Raw genomic sequence first — 22764 nt, 5'->3', positions numbered from 1 at the left:
TCTATGAAGAAATTTATAATGAACAATGTTTCATACAAATACTCTAGGCCTTTATATACATGATAATCAAGGTATGGAAGACTGAAGCATATGATATACAAAATTAATATAGTAAACTACTTTAAAAAAAATTCAGCTGGGAGTTTGGTGCCTAGCATGCACGAAGACCCCGGTTTGACTCCTCAGTACCACATACATAGAAAAAGTTGAAAGTGGTGCTGTGGCTCTAGTGGTAGAGCGCTAGCCTTGAGAAAGCCCAAGGACAATGCTCAGGCCCAAGTTCAAGCCCAGGACTGGCATACACACAAAAACAAAAATTAAGGAATAACAAAAATTGGCCAACTCATAACCCATCAAATTTTGGTATAAGACAGCATCACTATTAGACTTCCTTTTTGGTTACTGAGAAAACTAGCCATTTACACAGGAGATGTTTCTGCAAAAACAGGAGAAGAACAGCAATAATACCAGTGTTCTATCTGAGCATGTTAGCTTAGAAACCTATGGAAAGCCATGGCCAAATGGGAGGAGACAGGTTATCCAATAAACTGGCAAAGACCAACTAAATATTTCCCTTTTTTTTCTAGAATAGTAAGAGGGGGAAGTGGCGCTATGGCTCAAGTGGTAGAAGCACTAGCCTTTAACTGAAGAGCTCAGGGATAGTGTGCAGACCTATAGTTCAGGCCCCAGGACCAACCAAAAAAACAGGGGAGGGAGGAGTTTGGCCTAGTGGTAGAGTGCTTGCCGAGCATGCATGAAGACCTGGGTTCAATTCCTCAGTACCACATACATAGAAAAAAAGCCGGAAATGGTGCTGTGGCTCCAAGTGGTAGAGCTCTAGCCTTGAGAAAGCCCAAGGACAGTACCCAGGCCCTGAATTCAAAACCCAGGACTGGCAAAATAATAATAACAATAATAATAGTAGTAGTAGTAAGAAGGAAGACATTGCTGTTGTTTGTACCAGTACAATGCTGGGCTTCTCACACACACTGGGTGTTTTACTCACAATGACCCTGTAAGGTTTCTTATTCCCAGTTAATAGATAGGAAAGGGGAGAGTGGTGTGGCTCACACCTGTAATCCTAGCTACTCCAGGAGGCCGAGATCTGAAGATCACAGTTTGAAGTCAGCCTAGGCAGAAAGGTCCATGAGACTCCTATCTCCAACAAACCACTCAGAAAAGGCTGGAAGTAGTGCTGTCGCTCAAGTGGTAGAGCACTAGCTTTGAGCACAAAGAGCTCAATGACAGTACCCAAGCCCTGAATCAAGCACCAGCCAGCAAAAACAAGATAAACAACAACACAACATTCTACTAAATGACACAATAGATTCTGGGTGGCAGCGCTACTAAACAACAAAAGTACCTAATTTTTCTTGAGCATTTTATGTTCCTCTTTAAAAAAACCACACACACACATATCTGTAGTACTTAATCTCACTGTTCTCAGCTCACTGTAAGAACTGAAAACTTGTAACATGCAGTTAAGGAGTTTCTCAAGCTCTGCAGGTACTAAGGCTGTTCCTCTTTAACCCCTAAACCCAACTTTTGCTCTAACTGGATAAACTTCACTCTGTAGTAGTCTAATGTTCTCCCATTAACCCACATTTCTACTTCTTCAGATGAGTAAGCAGCCAGTGCAATGGCAGAAAGAAGAAAATCTGAGATCAGAAAAGCAGAAACTATACCTTAAAATGGCTTACCAAGTATTTTCATTCTTAGGTTTGCTAAGATTACAAGCTGAGATGGAAAACTTTAACAATCCCAGAAGTAATTTGGTTTTCCATCACTTTTGTTTGCCTTAGATGAGGTATGAATAAGTACTCTAATTACAAAGTTTTAGGGGGAGTATCTTGTGAATCACAGTGAATAACGTAATTTTTAAAATAATAGCTGTGGATCTGAGTTGATTTATTGAAGAAAACCACTTGAAGCAATACACAAAAACTGTGACTTCTCAAGTCATTTGGAGAAAAAAAAATTATATAATAAAACAGAAATAAAGGGTCCTGGAAAGAACTTAAGATGTTCATACCTAAAGGCTCTACTCAAAATGTAAGTTTTAAATTAACACTCTTACTCAATGTAGATTACCACCACTCATCTAAGCACACATTCCTAAAGTACATTTAAGCCTTTTCTTCAAGCCATTGTCCACAGCCTTACTGATAAAACAGTTTTCAAAGAACTGGCATCATGATGTGAAGAAGTGAAAAGAAATATAACCTGTGCATGTTTAATGAGCAGAGAGGGACAAAAAGAAGAAACAAGTCCAGAAACACCAAACCCATGATGAAAACATTCTTATCAACTGGATGATTCTTCAAATTTCACAGCTTTTACAGTTCCTTATGGCCATAATAAGGATAAAAGCCATGTTTTAGAATTTCTGATTGTTTGCTGAAGCACTGGCACTGGGGACCTGAACCAGAAGCATAATACATATTAAACATCTGTCCTTCCACTTGAGGTACTCCCTCCATCCTTTTTATTTTTTAATTTTTTGCCAGTCATGGGGACTGAACTTGGGGCCTGAGCACTGTCCTTGGGCCTTCTCAAGGCTACAACTCTACCACTTGAGCCACAGCAGCGCCATTTCCAGCTTTTTTATTTTTTTTTCCTTTTCATATATATTTTTATTATAATTAAAAGAAGGGTTACATTATACTCACCAGATAGTCCAGCTTTTTTCTATGTATGTGGTACTGAGGAATCAAACCCAGGTCTTCATGCATGCTAGGCAAGCACTCTTACCACTAGGCCAAATTCCTGCTCCCCCCCTCTTTTGGGGGGGCAGTCATGGGGCTTGAACTCAGGGCCTAAGCACTGTCCCTAGACTTTTCTCAAGGCTAATACTCTACCACTTGAGCCTCAGCACCACTTCCAGCTTTTTTCTATGTATGTGGTACCAAGGAATCGAACCCGGGCCTTCATGCATGCTAGGCAAGCACTCTACCACTAGGCCAAACTCCCAGGCTCCACCCTCAGTCCTTTTATTTTGTTTTGAGACAAGGTCTGACTAACTGCCAACTGGCCTTGAACTCATGATCCTTTTGCCTCTGCCTCTTAAGTAGCTGGGATTACAGGTACATGGTAGTAAAGAAAAAAAATTAGATAGAAACAAGCAGTCAGGCCGGCGTAGTGGCTCACACCTGTAATCCTAGCTACTCTGGAGGCTGAGATCTGAGGATCAAGGTTCAAAGCCAGCCAGGGCACAAAAGGGAGACTCTCATCTCCAATTAACCACTAGAACATGGGAAATGGGGCATGGCTCAAAGATAGGGTGCTGAAGAGCTCAGGGACAGCACCCAGGCAGAATTCAAGCCCATGACCCAGAAAAAAAAAAAAAAAACAAGAAACAAGTTGTCAGCCATTGGGAATGATGGTACATGTCAACAATGTCAGCACTATGAAAAGAGGATCCCAAGTTGGGAAAAATCCTGAACTACAAAGCAAGACTATGTCCAAAACAGTAATAATAAATAAACTGGCACTCTACTTTTGTTAGTAACAACTAGTTGTTTTTATAAGGACAAAGTATAAACCATATGATATAATCCATTTTTCCATTTAATTGTGATAGCAGAAACATAATGGAAATACCCTGAGGCACACTTGGGAGGTGGCACGTTGTTTTGCTATGGGTACAAAATGAAATCCGAGTAATAATGACCACGAGTAATGACCATGCTGCTATACTAAAACACACTGACCTAACATGTCCACAGACCCTATTCCCCCATGCATGATTGTAACATTAAACACCAGGCACTGGTCATTTGAATAATACTGATTGCACAGTAGGCAAAGCAAGTATTTCACATATTGCTACATTCCATCACAACTGTTTTTAAATCCATACTCAATATCACCACCCACCACATCTCAGAAATATTTTACACAAAGAAGTGGTCATACTCATGGTTCAAGTGTACAAAATTCTGTTTTTCACATGAAAGCTCAAATGTTATAACTGCCAGCCAATGCTATCAGATGTTTCCCTGAAGTGATAAGTACAAGCCAGTTCCTGTCAAATATCTAAGTTTCAAAACATATAGATTGTAGTTCTCTCAAGGAAAATAGTACTCTATGAAAACAAAATAGCGAGTTCAGTTCACACCCAAATGGCACAAGGGCTTTCCCTCAAGCAAATTATCATACTTTTGGTTTTGTTTGTTTGTTTTTGGTGCCAGTCCTGGGGCTTGAGCTCAGCACCTGAACACTGTCCTTGGGATTTCTCAAGGATAGAGCTCTACCATTTGAGCCACAGCACTACTGGCTTTTTTTCTATGTATATGGTACCAAGGAATCAAACTGGGTTTTTGTGCATGCTAAGCACGCACTCTACCAAACTCTGGCCAAACTCCCAGCCCCAAATTATCCTACTTTTCATAGGCAGAATTGGTCCATACACATTTTCTCTTCATAACACAAAAGTATATATCTTTTTAAAAAGTAACTCAAGAATCAAGATTGAAAGAAATGAACAAGGTGGGGAATAGTGGTGCTTACTTGTAATCCTAGCTACATAAGAGATTAAGATGTTAGAATTATGGTTCCAGACTAGACTGAGGGGGAAAAAAGTAAAACCCTATCTGAAAAAATAATTAAAGCAAAACAGGCTGGAGCACAGCCCTGAGTTCAAACCCCAATACTATGGGGTAGGGATGGAGTGGGGGGTAGTATGTGGATTTAACAAGTTTGTTGCTTTATCAAAGACAAGCCTAAGTGGGAATCCAGTGCCAGCACCTGGAGTCAGGATAAGGTGCCATCTGTTTTGCATACGGTTCCTTTGTACCATCAGTGCAAACATCATCAGAGGAATGATAGCAAATAACTTAGCATTAAAATGGAAACAGTTTTAGCCATGTAGTCTTTCAACAGATTCTCAGGCTCTTCCCCAGGAGTCCATGGATTCCTGTTATCTGTTACCATTTTATAAAGGCTGGCTGTCACATACTCATGTCCAATATATACTCTTTTTTACAAAGCGTAGACCCAGAAAAGGCAACGTTTAATCCACTATGTGTGACAATGGTTATACACAGCAAATTCTATTCAAGATCAGAAGTTCAGAGGTTTTCAACATCAACTTCTAAGTAAATTAGGCTTTCTATTTTAAGTATCAGATTGAAAGCCGAATTCTTATCAAAATAGTTTTTAGAAACAAAGCCAAAATCACAAGAAAGTACAAGATACATTTAACAAATTGAAGCTGGGCAAGATGGCTCACATCTGTAATCCTAGCTACTCAGGAGGCTAAGATCTGAGGATCACAGTTTAAAGCCAGCCCAGGCACCTAAGTCTATGAGAGGCTCTTATCTCCAGTTAACCACCAGAAAACTGGAAGTGGTACTGTGGCTCAAGGGGTAGGGCAGTAGTCTTGAGCTGAGGAGCTCAGGGTCAATGCCCAGACCTAGAATTCAAGCCCCACCACCGACAAAAAAAAAGAAAGAAAGAAAGAAAATTGAGCCATTTTAGCCTTGTGAAAAAGAGCTCAAGAACAGTGGCCATACAAGACCAGGCCTGAACACCAATGGAATAGAACTGAGGACCCAGATATTAAACCACAGACCTATGGCCACCTAATCTTTGATAAGGGAGCCAAAAAAATAGAATGGAAGAAAGACAGCCTCTTCAACAAGTTGTGCTGGCAGAACTGGTTAAGCACCTGCAGAAAACTAAAGCTGGATCCTTCTTTGTCACCATGCACTAGAATTAACTCCAAATGGATCAAAGACCTCGAGGTAAAAGCCGATACACTGAAAACTTTACGAGAAGGAATAGGAGATACATTAGGCCTCCTTGGCACAGGTCGAAACTTTCTTAATAAGGACCAAGAAACACAACAAATCAGAGAAAGGCTGGGTACGTGGGACTGCATTAAACTGCAGAGCTTCTGTATGGGGGAAAGGACATAGCTAGTAAATTAATTAGGAAACCTACAGAATAGGAGATCTTCACTAACCATACAACAGACAAAGGACTCATATCTAAAATATATCAACAGCTCAAAAAATTGAATCACTCCAAAACTAATCTCCAAAGTAACAACCATCCCATTAAAAGATGGGCCAAAGACTTAAAGAGAATCTTCTCTAAAGAAGAAATAAGGATGGCCTATAGACACATGAAGAAATGCTCGACATCTCTGGTCATAAAAGACATGCAAATCACAGGGCCGGGAGTTTGGCCTAGTGGTAGAGTGCTTGCCTAGCATGCACGAATACCCGGGTTCGATTCCTCTGTACCACATACATAGAAAAAAGCCGGAAGTGGTGCTGAGGCTCAAGTGGTAGAGCTCTAGCCTTGAGAAAGTCCAAGGACAGTGCTCAGGCTCTGAGCCCAAGCCCAGAACTGGCAAATGTAATTTATCATAAAGGAGGATGGGAAATGGAGGGTAGAAAAGAAGGAACTGAAAAAGAAAGAGGGAGAAACGAGGGAAAATGAAATGAGAGGAAAGAGCAGGAGAACAAGAATCAAATCTGCTCAAGCCTTTAACTCTCATTTCGAGCATGAGAAGCAAACAAAGTTTCTTTCCTATTTCTAGTTATATTTTTAAAAAATAAAATAAACCATAAGCTGGGCACAGGAGCTCATGCCTGTAATCCTAGCTACTCAGGAGGATGAGATCTGAGGATCACAGTTCAAAGCCAGCCCAGGCACTAAAGTCCAAGTGACTCATCTCTAATCACCAGAAAACCGAAGTGGAGCTGTGGCTCAAAAAGTAGGGCAGTAGCCTTGAGCTGAAGAGCTCAGGGACAGTGCCCAGGCCTAGTTCAAGTCCCACAATGGACAAAAACAAAACAAAACAAAAACCTTACTATAATTTTTACCTTGTGGAAATCTCCTATACAATACCCTGAAAGATTTAAGGATCTGTGATTTTGTGTGAAAATTCTGAAACTGAGGGAACCCCTCATCCATCCATCATGTGCTGACAGAAATTGGTGAGCCAGCCAGGATCTAATTCCCAAAAACACAGAAAACAAAATTGGGAACCGTAGCTAATATTCCTGACAATTTTCAATTAGGGTGTATTTTAAAAAATTGTGACTTTTAGGAGGATACAATCTGAGGATCACGGTTCAAAGCCAGCCCAGGCACTGAAGTCTGTGAGACTCATCTCTAATTAATCACCAGAAAACCAGTGGCACTGTGGCTCAAGTGGTAGAGCACTAACCTTGAGCTAAAGAACTCAGGGACAAGAGTTCAAGCCTTACAAACAACCAAAAAAAAAAGGGGGGGGGCGGCAAGAAAAAAATGGTCTGAGCCAGGCACGGGTGGCTCATGCCTGTAATCCTACCTACTCTGAAAGCTGAAATCCGAGAATCATGGTTCAAAGGTTCCCACTCTTCCAGACCCAAAAAGTCAGCTCTTCAATATCCTTGGGAACCACATGTATCTCTTGAGGTAAGTCAAAGATTTTTAATAGATAATAGGGCTCAATTTTTTACCTTAATTGGATTTCCTGACTTCTTCCTAAACAAAACTACATAGTACTGGTGTTGATGAAACCGTTAAGATTAAAGTTTCAGGGTGGGGGGAAAAAAATGGGAACAAAAACATGAGAAGGGGTACCAAAGTTTGTGAAGAAATGCACCTTCTATCTGGCAAATATAATGTAACCCTTCTATTAATTACAATAAAAATATTAAATAAATAAATAAAAAGATTAAAGTTTCATTACCTTCTTAACTTGCAGGGCTGAATTCTTATTCCTTCTTAAAGATTTCTTGCTTTACAAAAATGTCCTACTATACTGCTGGGCAGAAATATTTTGATTACTTTGAAAAAAAAATATAAAATTGTATGAATTGTTATGTAGAAGGCAATTTGAGATTGTTTTCTTTTTTTTTTTTTTTTTTGCCAGTCCTGGGCTTGGGCTCAGGGCCTGAGCACTGTCCTTGGACTTTCTCAAGGCTTAGCACTCTACCACTTGAGCCTCAGCACCACTTCCAGCTGTTTTTCTATGTATGTGGTACCGAGGAATCGAACCCGGGTCTTCGTGCATGCTAGGCAAGCACTCTACCACTAGGCCAAACTCCCGGCCCAAGATTGTTTTCTTTATTGTCACTAAAATACTAAGTCATCACTATGGTCACTAAAATACAAGTATTACATGTTAAAAATTTTAAATTCAAAATTTTTGAAGTCATTTCACACTGAGTGTGGTGACTCATGCCTGTAATCCTAGCTACTCAGACAGCTGAGATCTGAGGATCAAGGTTCAAAGCCAGCCCAGGCACTAAAGTCCACGAGAAGTGGTGCTGTGGCTCAAAGGGTGGGTGGTAGCCTTGAGCTGAAGAGCTCAGGGACAATGCCCAGGCCCAGAGTTCAAGCCCCACAACCTACAAAAACAACAACAACAACAACAAAAAAAAAAAATCATTTCAAATTAAACCAAAAAAGCTCTCAGGCTAGAAATATATGAAAAGTTAAGAGGGGGGAAGGGGGGGCAAAGGCGCGGCTGGCATCATGTGTAGCCAGGAAGGTGGCAAGAAGACCCTGAAGCAGTCCAAGAAGCAGGCCAAGGAGAGATGGATGAGGAACACAAGGCCTTCAAGCAGTAACAGAAAGAAGAAGAAACTTGTGGAACTGAAAGCAAAGGCCAAGGGAAGGGACCCCTGGCCGCAGGTAGAATTAAGAAATCTGGCAAAAAGTAAGCTGCTCCTCAACCCTGAGATGATAGTGACCCTTGATTCCATTCTCATCAAACATCTGGATTTCCTGTTCTAACATTTCTGTCACCTATAGAATAAAGTTTTGTCTAGCCTAGCAATAGAGTGCTTGCCTAGCATGCACAAAGACCAGAGTTCAATTCTTTGGTACCATATAGAAAAAAGCAGGAAATGGTGTTATGGCTCTCAAGTGGTAAAGCTCTATCCTTGAAGAAGTCTAGGACTGGCACCAAAAAAAAAAAAAAAAAGTCCTACAATGGCTCAGTCTCTAGTTTGTCAGTCATTGTGTCAGCCATTCCTGCCTCAGCTGTAAATTTAAAGTAAATCCAGGGCCGGGAGTTTGGCCTAGTGGTTAAAGTGCTTGCCTAGCATGCATGAAGACCCGGGTTCGATTCCTCGGTACACATACATAGGGGAAAAAAAAAAAAGCTGGAAGTGGTGCTGAGGCTCAAGTGGTGGAGCTCTAGCCTTGAGAAAGTCCAAGGACAGTGCTCAGACCCTGAGCCCAAGCCCAAGACTGGCCAAAAAAAGGTAAATCCAGCCTAGATTCCCGCAAGAGTCTGCTCTTTGTTCTGTTCTTGCATTCATCTTGAAATTAAACCAACTCACACACACACACACAAAAAAAGCCCAAGATGTTATGAGGATATGTTTTTGGAAAAAAAGGTTAAAGGGCCAGGCGGCAGTGGCTCATACTTGTAATCCTAGCTACTCGGAATTTAAAGCCAGCATGGGCAGGAAAGTCCATGAGATTCTTATCTCAAATTAACCCCTACAAAACTGCAGATAATCCCGTGGCTCCTAGTGGTAGAATGCTAGCCCTCGGAAAAAGAGCTCAGTGATAGCACTCAGGCACTGAGTCTCTCAGCACCCAATGACTGACAAAAAAGATGAAAGTGAAAAAGAATACTTTTGAATAAAGAATTTTATAGAGTAAGATTTCTCCTAATGTGCTGTTCTAAAATGGAAAAAGGAATAAAACAAACTCCAGAAGGTTTAAAAAAGTAGCAGATTAAGTATATTAAAGTAGAAGTTATAAAAGGTTCATTTATGTGATTATAAATTAACCCCAAAAATGTTAGGGTCAAAAGTTAATGCACTAATATTGCAACACCTAACTCCATGTCTTAAGATACTTTGTTCTTACTAATATTTGTAAGAAACCAGCTTATAAAATTTTGTTATAAAGATGAAACTTGTATTCTGCTATTTTTATCAAGCCTTTACTAGGAAACTGAGTTTTAATTAACTCAAAGTTTATTTAAGAATCTGTTTGTATAAATCTCTAAAGCTGGGAGCTATTTCCTCATGTCTGCGATACTACTCAGAAGACTAAGATCTGAGGATCATGGTTTGAAGCAAGCCTCAGCAGTAAAGTCCATGAGACTCTTTATCTTCAATAAACTACAAAAAAAAAAAAAGTAGAGCTATGGGTAAAGTAGTAGAGTGCTGACATTGAGCAAAAAAAGCTCAGGAGCCAGTGTGGTGGCTCACACCTATAATCCAAGCTACTCAGAAGGCTGAGATCTGAGGATCGTGGTTCAAAGCCAGCCCTGGGCACTAAAGACTGTCACTCTTATCTCCAATTAATCACTAGAAAAGGGGAAGTGAGGCTGTGGCTCTAGGGGTAACATCCACCATAAAAAAGCTCAGGGCTGGGCTGCGAGCTTGGCCTAGTGGTTAAAGTGCTTGCCTAGCATGCACGAAGACTCGGGTTCGATTCCTTGGTACCACATACATAGAAAAAAAAAGCCGGAAGTGGTGCTGAGGCTCAAGTGGTACAGCTCTAGCCTTGAGAAAGTCCAAGGACATTGCTCAGGCCCTGAGCTCAAGCCCAGGACTGGCAAAAAAAAAAAAAAAAAAAAAAGCTCAGGGCAGCACCCAGGCCCTGAGTTCAAGCCCCAGGATGGATGGACGGACGGACAGACACACACACACACACACATACACACACACTTTCTTACATTAAGTGATTACACCCTATTAAAAATGTGTAAGACACATATCTAAGCTTTATTTAAATGATACTAAAATTTACCAGATTAACAATATAAGTTAATGCATACAAAATGATCAAGTGCTCTCTTTTTAGATTGCACTAAATGGACAGTGTTCTATGAACTAAGGTTTTATTGACTGATTGCCAGTCCTGGACTTGAGCTCAGGGTCTGAGCCCTGTCCTTGGACTTTCTCAAGGCTAGAGCTCTACCACTTGAGCCTCAGCACCACTTTCAGCTTTTTTCTATGTATGTGGTACCAAGGAATCGAACCTGGGTCTTCGTGCATACTACCACTAGGCCAAAGTTCCGGCCCCCAAAATTTTAAATCTTTGATTTTGTTAGTGCTGCACATCTACTGAACCTAGGCAAAGATTCCAATAAAGAATTCATGACTAGCCAGGACTATGGCCTACTGGTTCGATTCCTTGGTACCACATACACAGAAAAGGTTGGAAACAGTGCTGTGGCTCAACTGGTAGAACACTAGCCTTGAGAAAGCTCAAGGACAGTATCAAGGCTCTGAGTGTGGCCCTCAGTTCGATTCCTTAGTACCACATATATAGAAAAAGTTGGAAATGGTGCTGTGGCTCACGTGGTAGAATACTAGTCTTGAGAAAGATCAAGGACAGTGACCAGGTTCTGAGTTCAAGCCCCAGGACTGGCCAAAAAGAAGAAAAGAAGAATCCATGACTGGATGAAGAGGGAGTAAATGCAGTCATCAAATTCAATATGTACTTTGTAACAACTGAATTCCATTAACTCAAGGGTAGATGGGAGGAAGAAGATGGGGTGAACACTGGGGTGAACATTGATCAAGATGCATTATACTCATAACTTGACTTCTGGAATCATAACCACTTTGTATAACTATAATAAATTTTAAAATAATTTAAAATTTTTAAGATTCTAGCCAGGTGTTGGTGGCTTACTCCTATAATCCTAGCTACTTAGGAGGATGATAATTACAGTTCAAAGCCAACCTGGGCAGTATAGGAAAGTCCGTAAGACCCTGATCTCCAATTAACCACCAGAAAACTGAAAGCAGAGCTGTGGATCAAAGTGGTAGAGCCCTAGCCTTGAGCAAAACAGCTCAGGAACATCTCCCAGGCCCCGAGGCTCAAGCCCCAGATTTTAAATTTTATGTTAATAGATGTAGGTAATCTGTGTAACTATTATACTGTGTGTTATTGTGTATTAAATGAGTTCCCCAAGTAAGCCATCTAAATGTCAAGCCTAGCAAAACACTATCAAGCTGGTGACCTGTGAATAAAAAGTGTTAGTGATTCTAGCCTATTTTTTGTATACATATGTTCCTATACAATAACAGCCTGGTGGTGCCAGTGTAATCCTGTCAATCCTAATCATTATCCTTAAAATGTTATGTGCAATGGAAATAATTACTACACTATTTCTTCAAAGTTATAAATATGGTTATCCTAAATTTCTACCATCTAAAGTTTGGATTCTTCTCCAAGGCATTTATGATCAAACTTATGGAACACATCTTTAGCTAGTAGTTGTTTTTCTTCCCCCGCCACCCCCCCCAACACTTTGGTTGGCTGTGGGACTTGAACTCTGGGCCTGGGTATTCACTGTCCATGAACTCTTCAGCTCAAGGCTGCCACCATACCCCTTGAGTCACAGTGCCATTTCTGGTTTTCTAGTGGTTAATTGGAGATGAGTCCCTCAGACTTTAGTTCCCGGGCTGGCTTTGAACTTCGATCCTCAGATTTCAGCCTTCTGAGTATCTAGGATTACAGGTGTGCCACCACATCTGGCTAAGTAGTTGTTTTTCAACTATTATAGTCTTGGGGGGGGGTGGCTTTTTTTGGTGGGTCATGGAGCTTGAAGTCACTCTTGTGTGCTATCCCTGAGCTCTTCAGCTCAAGGCTACTGCTCTACCCTTGAGGCAGGCCCCACTTCCCGTTTTCTACAGGTTAATTGGAGATAAGAGTCTCAGGTCCTTTTATGCCCAAGCTGGCTTTGAACCTTGATCTCAACTTCCTGAGTAGCTACGATTATAGGCATGAGCCACTGGTGCACCTGCCTTCTTCGGGTATTTTTGAAAGGTGTAACATTTAAATCTGATGCTAAAAATAGCTATAAAGACTAATAAAAATCTTTTGTTAGCAGCAGCAAGAGGAGGAGGAGGGGGGGAGGAAAAGAAAAAAAATCAATATAAGTTAAGGAAATGTCAAGAGCTAAAAGGCTGGTAGCTTAAGTTGGGGGGGGGGGAGGAGCGATTTCAAATCTCTCTCTTAAATTTCCAGAAAAAAAAGGACTATTTCTTTCTCTTACTTACACACACACACACACACACACACACACACACACACACCCCCTTGCAAAGCTACTCAGGACCTTGAGTATGATCAGCAAGTACTCTACCTCAGCCCGTGTCCCTTTTTTTATAAGCCAGGGGTAAAACATATTTAAGAGAAAAAGTTGTGATTTTGTGCAAAATTACAAATGAGTACAAATGGATAAAGAAGTAGGAAAGGACAAAGATAAACAGGAGTATGAAATTATGGAGTCTTGGTCTAAAGGAAGCTAAAATTAGAAACAGAAAGTGGAACAAATGCGAGAGAAAGGAAAAGAGCAAACTAGATAAAGCCTGTTTGCTAAAACATATCAAAGGAAATGGAATTCAAAACTGCAGAAGGCTAAAGAATGATAGTATTGCTAACAAAAGATGTAACTAGGCAAGGCATAATTGCTTTCTTGGATAACAGACAATACTCTATTTTTCATTTTTCCTATTCTGATGCAACATTCAAGGTTAAGAATGAGGTTATTTGAAATACTATTTCCCAACACAAACAATCTGGGAAAATTAGTCTTCTCAAGGTAAAATGGCAAACATAGGCTAGAGTTTATTCAAAATTTGACTAGGTGTCCTTAAAATGTGTACTCACAGGAGCCAAGAAGGGCTCCCTTCCCCAAGTTTATCTACTCATATGCATATAAATGAACGTGTGTGTGTGTGTGTGTGTGTGTGTGTATTTGAGTGAATATCCCATATCCATTATTTCAACTAGAATTATCTTTAAAGAGAAAAGCATCAAGTATAAAATAAGTTTAAATGAAATCATAAATTAAAGGAAAGGGTATTAATTACAAAGTTGAAATAAAATTACAATGGATCAAGTTAAAAAAATGAATAAATTACCTGGCTAACCAAATGATGGTCAAGTACGAGTTTATATTTAATGTTCTCTGAGTCCACTGTTCAGCAAGTATTTTGATCCTGAGGACAAAAAAAGGAGGAAGGGTTGAAATTTTATTGCCCTTTCTTCAAATAAACATTAGTATTAGTCAAACATAATAAAGTCACTGTTCCAATTTTTTCCTTCCTTCAACTTAAAAACAAACAAAAGCTATCAAGTACAATGCCTCTTCCTATGAATTTGAGTAAATGCCTTATTTTGTATGTATCAGTACTTCTGCTGCTCCCTTTTTTTTGTTAATGTATGCCACACACAATATTTGTCACTGTAAACATGGATAAAGTGGGAATGAAGGAGACCAGCTGTAAATCCTGACACATGATCCAAACAGATGGGTACTCTGAATTTGTAGAATCCCCTCAAATGTCCAAAATGAAAGCTTAATGGAGAACAATTACACTAACACCCTGGTAAAAGCTAATACTCAAATTCCTAGTTCAAACAAGATCAATACCCACATGAAGGAACACAACAAGCAGCATACAGGGGAAGGGAAAGGGATATGTTTGAATCACCAAAAAAGAAATATTTTAAATGGGGAATCAAGGGATAGTTCTTTACAATATGCAATAAAATAGATGAATACAGAAACAGACTTTTGCACAAGTAGAAATGAGGAGCAAGTTCTGGTGTAACAAACTGAACCAAATAAAAACATTCAACTCCCCTCTCCTCATGAATTTCTAAATATATAATAACACAACAATCTGTCACTGATTCTAGTGGCATCTTTATCAAGACATCAACCATAACTACAATATACCCTAAAGCTAATAACATTCACACTGGTACTGGCAGGCCTTGGGAAGGGGGATAAGGAAATAATAATACATTCATAAATTCCAAGAACCAAGCATATTATAGCTAGCTATAGGCAACTGACACAACACATAAGGAAAACCAACCATCATCTATCTGTCTGGTGTGAATGACACTTCACTTTGAAACCCAACACTAAAGGAGAGAAAATAGAGGAGGGAGAGGCACAGCCCATATTGTTAGCAAAAGGAAAGGGAAAAGTAATAGTGTTGGGCAATTACATGTCTATTTAAGAGTACAGTTATATGGTTATAACTTGAGATAGATACCAAAAACTTGAACTCTACCTCCCAACCATAATTAAAACACATCTATTAGCATTAAAACCATACAGTAGGACCGGGAGTTTGGCCTAGTGGCAGAGTGCTTGCCTAGCATGTACAAAGACCAGGGTTCAATTCCTGGGTACCACATACATAGAAAAAGCCAGAAGTGGTACTGAGGCTCAAGTGGTAGAGCTCTAGCCTTGAGAACGTCCAAAGACAGTGCTTAGGCCTTCAGCTCAAGCCCAGGACTGGCCAAAAAAAAAAAAAAAAACATACAGTAGCTAAATGTAGATTACCAGTTCTTCCACTTACTTACTTAATAGGCACCTAGTTGAGACAAAGGCTTTTCAAAGCCATATAAGTAGATAAATACAGATATACATATACATATAGATATGGATATAGAGATAAAAGTGGACACATACATACACACATATACACACATTCTAAGACTTTTATAAACATTAAATGAAAATATATAAATTACTTATTAGTAACTAGCATATAAAGCTCAAAAATTAAACTATTACTAACCCAAGGCTATTTTTTTTTTTTTTTTTTTTTTTTTTGCCAGTCCTGGACTTGAGCTCAGGGCCTGAGCACTGTCCTTGGACTTTCTCAAGGCTAGAGCTCTACCACTTGAGCCTCAGCACCACTTCTGGCTTTTTTCTATGTATGTGGTACCGAGGAATTGAACCCGGGTCTTCATGCATGCTAGGCAAGCACTTTAACCACTAGGCCAAACTCCCAGCCCCTAACCCAAGGCTATTTAACAAATAATATAACTTAAGAATTTCCAAGCACACTAAACTAAAAATAGTAAACATACTCATTTATGTTTTTAAATGAATTCAGTATTTTTATGTTGATCTTATCATCTTATTTAATTAGATGAAGAGGAGAAAGATAGGCTGAACACCTAAGGTTTTCCTGGCCTTTGTTTTAAATCAGGTTTAAACTGAGGATTTCACCTCAGTTTCTTTGGGTTGTTGTTTTTCCTTTGTTATGGAGGGCTACGGGATAAGTAGCACCCAAGAAATAAATATGGTGGGTAAGAAAAGGAATTCAATTGGAAAATATCTAAGTACTATTACCTACTGTGGAGTTGGTAAGAAACCACCTAGGCTAATACTCAAGTACTGTAGAGTTGGTTTTCACATTGTTGAAGGACTATTAATCCCTGCCAATCTGCATGCCCAAGAAAAAGACACCTTGTGTACAAAATACAAAATCCTAGGAAGCATATAGCTAACCTCCAGAGTCTCCTGGATAGTCAAAGATCAATGACTGGCTTGCGTCTTGGGAACCTGGGAGTAAATAGTCTTAAAAACTACTATATTCAACAGTCCTATAAACTCTTTGAAGGGGGGAGGAGGAGATCTTATCTCCAAGTAACCACCAGAAAACCGAAGTGGTGCTGTATTTCAAAGTAGTAGTGGTAGCTTTGAGTGACAGTGCCTAGGCCCTGGGTTCAAGCCCCACAACTAACAATAACAAAAGTTTATTCTTACCGTTTTTTTCCTAATGTAGATTTTAGTCAATTACACATGAAAAAACTAAATCACACTAATAGAAAAACTCACCGACACAAAATATTAGATAACTGAGAAAGTAGGGAAAGAATAAAACAATCATTTTCTGCCACCATTAACAAACAGAAAAGTGACTGAAGAGAACTATATTATCAAAACCTGCTTCACCAGAAAGCTAATGGAGGTGGGGGGAGAGGGGAATCAAAACAAACTCTCTTAATATCTAGCCTGTGAAGACATGCCTGAAGGACAGAACAAAGAATCCAACTGAGAGAAAAGGAAATCACTCTAATGTTGATGCCTGGAAATACCAAGTGGACAAAAAGTGGCCACCAAATATAATAAACATGGGGTGGGGGATGGATGCTGATGGTTCACATCTGTAATCCTAGCTACTCAGGAGGCTGAGATCTGAGGATGGTAGTTCAAAGCCAGCCCAGACACTAAAGTCTGTGACACTCTTATCTGCAATTAATCTCTAGAAAACAGGAAGTGGGTCTCTGGCTCCAGTGATAGGTCAGTAGCCTAGAGCCAGAGAGCTCAGGGACGGCACCGAGGCCCAGAGTTGAAGCCCCATGATCCACCAAAAACTAAAACAAAATAAAGTAAGTTTTTACTAGCCAGTGCCTACCAGCTCATGCAAAAATCCTAGCTACTTAACAGGCTGTAATTCTAGCTACTCAGGAGGCTGAGATCTGAGGAGGGTGGTTCAAAGCCAGCCCAGACATGGAAGTCTGTGAGGCTCTTACCTGCAATTAAACCAGAAGCAGTAGTGTGGCTCAAGGGGCAGGCTGGTAGTCTTTGAGCAAAAAGTTCAGGAATAGTGCCCAGACCCTGAGTTCAAGCTCCAGCGTGGCCTGGTGATAGTGTGCTTGCCAAGTGTGAGGCCCTGGGTTTGATTCCCTGGTGCCACATACATAGAAAAAGCCAGAAGTGGTGCTGTGGCTCAAGTGGTAGAGTACTAGCCTTGAAAAAGCCCAAGGAAGCTGGGCGCGGTGGCTCACACTTATAATTCTAGCTACTCAGGAGGCTGAGATCTGAGGATCGTGGTTTAAAGCCAGCCCTGGCAATACAAAACAAAGGCAAAGCCATGAGATTCTTATCTCTAGAAAATGGGAAGTGGGGCTTAAACAACTAGAAAATGAGAAGTGGGGCTGTGGCTCAAGGGTAGGGCAGTAGCCTTGGGCTGAAGAGCTCAGTGACAGCACCCAGGACAGAGTTCAAGCCCCATGACATCCCTACCCTCACCCCACCCCCATCCCCTCCCCCGAAAAAGCCCAAGGACAATGGTCCTTGGCTTCAGTGGTCCCTGAGTTCAGGCCCCAGGACTGGCAAAAAAAAAAAAAAAAAAGAATTTAATTAATAATAGCAATAATTTATTGTGTGCATTCAATAAATTATAATACATGTTTCGTTGTAGTGGAGTCATTAAAACAGAAGAACTTGCCTTCAGGAAACCTAAGTTTTGTAAAGTCCAGCTCCTTGGAATGACCTTGGGCAACATTCAATTTAATTAAATGCTTATTGTGTGTCTATTACATGCCAGGCTCTGCACTGAAACTTAGAAACATAAACAAATCATGTTGCCTGCCATTAATTAAGTACAAAAAGAGAAGCTGGCAAATGCAATGACTCAAGTTCCTGAAATGAAAACAACATTCAGACAGTAAGCATTTGTTGAACACCAAGAGGCTACAGTAAGCTATAGTCCTGGGTCAGAGAACCAAAAGTGGAAAGTAAATTCCTCTAACAGTATTACAAAAAAGAAAGAGATGACATGCCCAGGGGTTACCAAGCAGGGGTGGGGAGGACAGATAAGCAAGAGAGTGAAAGAGGATGGACATGGGCATAAGTTTATATGCCAATATGAGAATAGAACAATGAAACCTGTTTTAACTGTAAAGAGACTGAAGGAATATGAGGACTTTTATATACTGTTTACATGTGAGACAATGTCATAAAGAAATCCACCCTAAATATGCTAAAAGAGGAAGCTAACTTGCCTTTTGCAAAGGATTGTTGTGGTAACTATAAAGCAGATGCTAAGAATTTATAATTTCTGCAAGTACAACTCAGGGTTGTAACAGAAACATGAGTTTCTTTACAATAAAAGAAAAAGGAGAAGCACTCATCTGCTATTCCAGCACTTGGGGAGTTAGGAGGATGAAGAATTCAACACTGGTCTGGGCTACAGATCAAGATCAGTCTCAAAAACAAAAGGAAGGCCAGGAGCCAGGAGCATGGCCTAGTGGTAGAGTGCTTGTCTAGCATGGATGAAGCTGAGTTTGATTCCTCAGTATTCACATACACAGAAAAAGCCAGAAATGGTGCTATGGCTCAAGTGGTAAAGTACTAGCCTTGAGAAAGTCCAAGGACAGTGCTCAGCCCGAAGTTTAAGCTGGGGGGCGGGGGGGTTAGGGAGGAATCATTTTGTAAAATGCTGACCATCTGTGTAAAAAAAAAAGTATATGGGATAAGGGAGCTGAAACTTAAAATATTAAAATACTGTCTTTAAATTATCTTGTAACTAAGGGAAAAGCTAAAAACTCCATTGTCACACCAGTTTACTGAAGGCCCATTATTTTGGTTGAATCCAAGTCAGTAATGACAGGTTATTCAGAGAAGCATACTAGCAAGCGGCTTGCTGGTGCTTGTTCAGCCTCTTCTCCCCCATCTTGAAAAGGCTGTCTGCAGTGCTGCAGGATCACACAAAATAAATACAGGAAAAAGGGTGGGAGGGCTGGGTGGGGAGATGAGCAAAGCTCTGGGCTCCACCAGTGGAAGGCGTTCCACAAGAATTGCTACAGGGTCAAAAGTTTACAGTGGTTTCAATTTCACCTTTTAGCAGCCAATCAGGAAACAGAGGCTGCACACTGACCCCTCAGGCAGCAAATGAACATTAACTCATTGGCTACCAGGATTGAATATATTTCTAATTTTGTGTTTCTTTTTTCTTTTCTAAGAGCAGAGAAAGGTGGAAAAAGCAAAGAACATCTTAAGTTCAAAGTGACAATTTTATTTTAAACAGGTGTTTTAGGGAACAAATGATCAAATAATTATCCTCCTCCTTAAAATTACTTTATCCTGGAGTATCTAATAAACCATTTATTAATATCAGTATTAAGACAAAGAATGAATTTAGGTGGTTCAGGAGACAGATTTACCACTGTTCTAAGAACAATACTGTTTGCATTTCCAGTAAATACTTCCAAGTAACTCAGCTAATGAAGACATTAAATTATTTACACTGCTATTTTTATTTGCATAATCCTGTCATTAATTTAAGTGTGAAATCTGCCTAACCTTTTCACAGATGTACCTACAGAAATATAGGTAAAGCTCCTTAGGCTTAAATATCCTTCTATAGTCCTGCTTTCCACACACTTCAGTACCCAGAAGTAATCTCTACACAACAAACTGAGGAATGAAGCATTTTTAGCAACAGATACAACTGCTCCCCTAATTAATACTTTATGTAAATTTCTTCCAAATACAGAAATCAATATACTTAAACACAGCTGTCCACATTCCAAACTTAACACTGAGCAGCAGCTAAGAAGGCTGAGACAGAAAGATGCTTGAACACAGAAACTGAGGCTAGGCTGGACAACACAGGAAGACCTCAACTCAAAAAGAAAATAGCACACAGGTGGCTTATGCCTTTAATCCTAGATACTTGGGAAGCTAAGATCTGAGGATCTTGGTTAGAGCCATCCTGGGCAGAAAAGGCCCTGAGACTCATCAACAATTAAGCACCAAAAGCCAGAAGTAGAGCTGTAGTTCAAGCCCCAGAGTCAGCACAAAATAAACAAAAAAGACAATGCTGCACATACTTAACCTGTAGTACAACTAAAAATTAAGCTTCCTTTGAGGTACTACAAAAACACTACAGTAAAATACCTGTCCTGTCAAAATAATAAACAATTAAATTCTAAATTAGTAAACAGTATATTTTAGTCAACATTATATTTTCCTTATTGATATAGTAGTTGGCTGAATTTTAGCAGCTTAACTGACTTAACTTTATGCTTATCTTCAGAAATCCCCCCCCAAAAAATGATATCATGAAAGATATTAGTTCTTATCCAAATAAGCAAATTAAGATAGTGAGTTTTTTGGGGGGTTTTGTTTTTTGGTCAGTTGTGGGACCTGAACTCTGGGCCTGAGCATTGTCCCTGAGCTCTTCAGCTCAAGGCTACCACCTTATCCCTTGAGCCAGAGCCCTACTTCCGGTTTTCTGGTGGTAAATTGGAGATAAAAGTCTCATGTTCTGGGCCGGGAGTTTGGCCTAGTGGTAGAGCACTTGCCTAGCATGCAGGAAGACCGGGGTTCGATTCCTCAGTATCACATACATAGAAAGAAAAAAAAAAAAGCCAAAAATGATGCTGAGGCTCAAGTAGTAGAGTTCTAGCCTTGAGAAAGTCCAAGGACAGTGCTCAGGCCCTGAGCTCAAGCCCAGGACTGGCCAAAAAAAAAAAAAAAAAAAAAAAAAAAGTCTCATGTTCTTTAGTGCCTAAGCTGACTGAACCTCAACCCTCAGAACTCAGCCTCCTGAGTAGTGGTGGCGTGAGCCACCACGATGGGTTATTGACAGTTATTTCTGAAAACCAGGAAGCAAAATATAAAAGTACCTTTACGACGGGTTATTGACAGTTATTTCTGAAAACCAAGAAGCAAAATATAAAAGTGCCTTTCTAACTATAATTATTAGAAGGTCTTAAGTATAGTATAATGTATTATTCTTCCTAGTGTAAAGTTTGCATAGCAATTTAATGTCAATTGTGCAGATAGAAAATAAAATTAATGCTGATGCATACATTTCTTTGCATTAGACAAGCAATTTTCTAGTAAAAATTCTCCAACACTTATAATTTTAAGCTTATGCATATTTGGCAATAAAAAATCCCTTAGTTTAAAAATAAAGCTGGTGTTATTTTAACATGGCTGGCAGAAGATGTATATAGATGGATTAAATCAGCAGTCTCCTATATATCTTTTTACAAGATGGTCTCATTTTAAAAGAAAATGGATGTGATAAAATTTTACATCAAGTCAGCATGTTAGCAAGCAGCTTTTTTTGTGTTCTGAATTTGATTAATACAAACCAAGGTCACTTCCTGAAAGATGCCTACAACTGCAGCTGCAGGCAAACAAGGCCCTAGAGCTGGGGGAAGGGAATGGGCGATGCCATCTATTAGCACTCAGGATCCCTTCTCTACAGACAGTTATACTGGGGGAGGGGTTGGGAAGGAAGATCCAGAGTTCCTGGCATATTAAGATTAAAATAGTTCCATTCCTTACTACTTAAAAATGTACATGGTGTTCATATATAACATTGATTCAAAAATATAGAATGTGCAAAACATTTTACTTGAAACTACAAATAACTCTAAACACTAAGATACATTTAACATTCAATACACTTAACACTCAGCTTACTATGCAAAGCACTAACAAAAATATAAAGCCTTTAACCAGGTACAGTGGCTCATGCCTGTATCCAAGCTACTCAGGAGGCTGAGATCTGTGGATAAAGGTTCTAAGCCAGAACAAAACGACCCGAGACTCTTATCTCTAATTAACCTCTAGCAAATGGGAAGGGGGCTTGGCTCAAGTGTAGGGGCGTAGCCTTGAGCTGAAGAGCTCAAGGACAACACCCAGGCCCAGAGGTAAGGTGGTAGCCTTGTGCTGAAGAGCTCAGAGACAGCACCCAGGCTGAGTTCAAGCCCTATGACCCACAAAAAATTAAAAAATAGAAAATAAAGCCCCTAAATGAAGAAAATAGAATCATATTCAAATGTCCTGCATCAAAAACCATGTGTGACCTAAAAGTCATGAAGGTGGAAATCTAACCCATAATTGGAGAATATGTGGTAAAAAATTGTTCTCAAAAAAAAAAAAACAAAAAAACTTTTTTTGTTCTGAAAGAGCTGGGAATGTGTTTTAGTGGTAGAGTGCTTGCCTAGTATGCATGAAGCCCTGGGTTTGATTCCTCAGTACCACATAAACAGGAAAGGCCAGAAGTAGTACTGCAGCTCAAGTGGTTGAATGCTAGCTAGCCTTGAACAAAAATAAGCTCAGGAACAGTGCCCAGGCCCTAAGTACAAGCCCCAAGATTGGGGGGGAGGGGCACAGACACAAAAAAAACAAGACCCAAGGTTTCTTCTGAAATTCAATTGAATTATCTTACCAGCATGAATACAAATACCATTATGCTTCTATATTCAAAACACTAGGAAAAA

General features: G+C 39.9%; 1 protein-coding gene and 1 pseudogene across 5 annotated transcripts in view; one reads left to right on the top strand and one right to left on the bottom strand.

Moving 5' to 3' along the window:
- Ncoa3 (nuclear receptor coactivator 3) overlaps positions 1-22764 on the bottom strand; it is an 81616-nt gene that overhangs the window by 31017 nt on the left and 27835 nt on the right. For 4 of the 5 annotated variants that reach the window (XM_090352488.1, XM_090352489.1, XM_090352490.1 and 1 more), the window contains one exon: positions 13848-13925. The gene's annotated coding sequence lies outside the window, so the exon portion shown is untranslated. Of the gene's footprint in view, positions 1-7687; positions 7785-13847; positions 13926-22764 lie in introns of all 5 variants that reach the window. The other variant, XM_090352491.1, reaches the window with a different exon arrangement.
- On the top strand, positions 8476-8663 carry LOC150050575 (translation machinery-associated protein 7 pseudogene; annotated as a pseudogene).

The sequence above is a fragment of the Megascapheus bottae genome, chromosome 18, assembly GCF_031878675.1.
Source record: "Megascapheus bottae isolate mThoBot1 chromosome 18, mThoBot2.hap1, whole genome shotgun sequence".
Classification (NCBI taxonomy): Eukaryota; Metazoa; Chordata; class Mammalia; order Rodentia; family Geomyidae; genus Megascapheus; species Megascapheus bottae.
The sequence above is the reverse complement of the archived record's forward strand: the minus strand, read 5'-3'. Positions and strand labels throughout refer to the sequence as shown.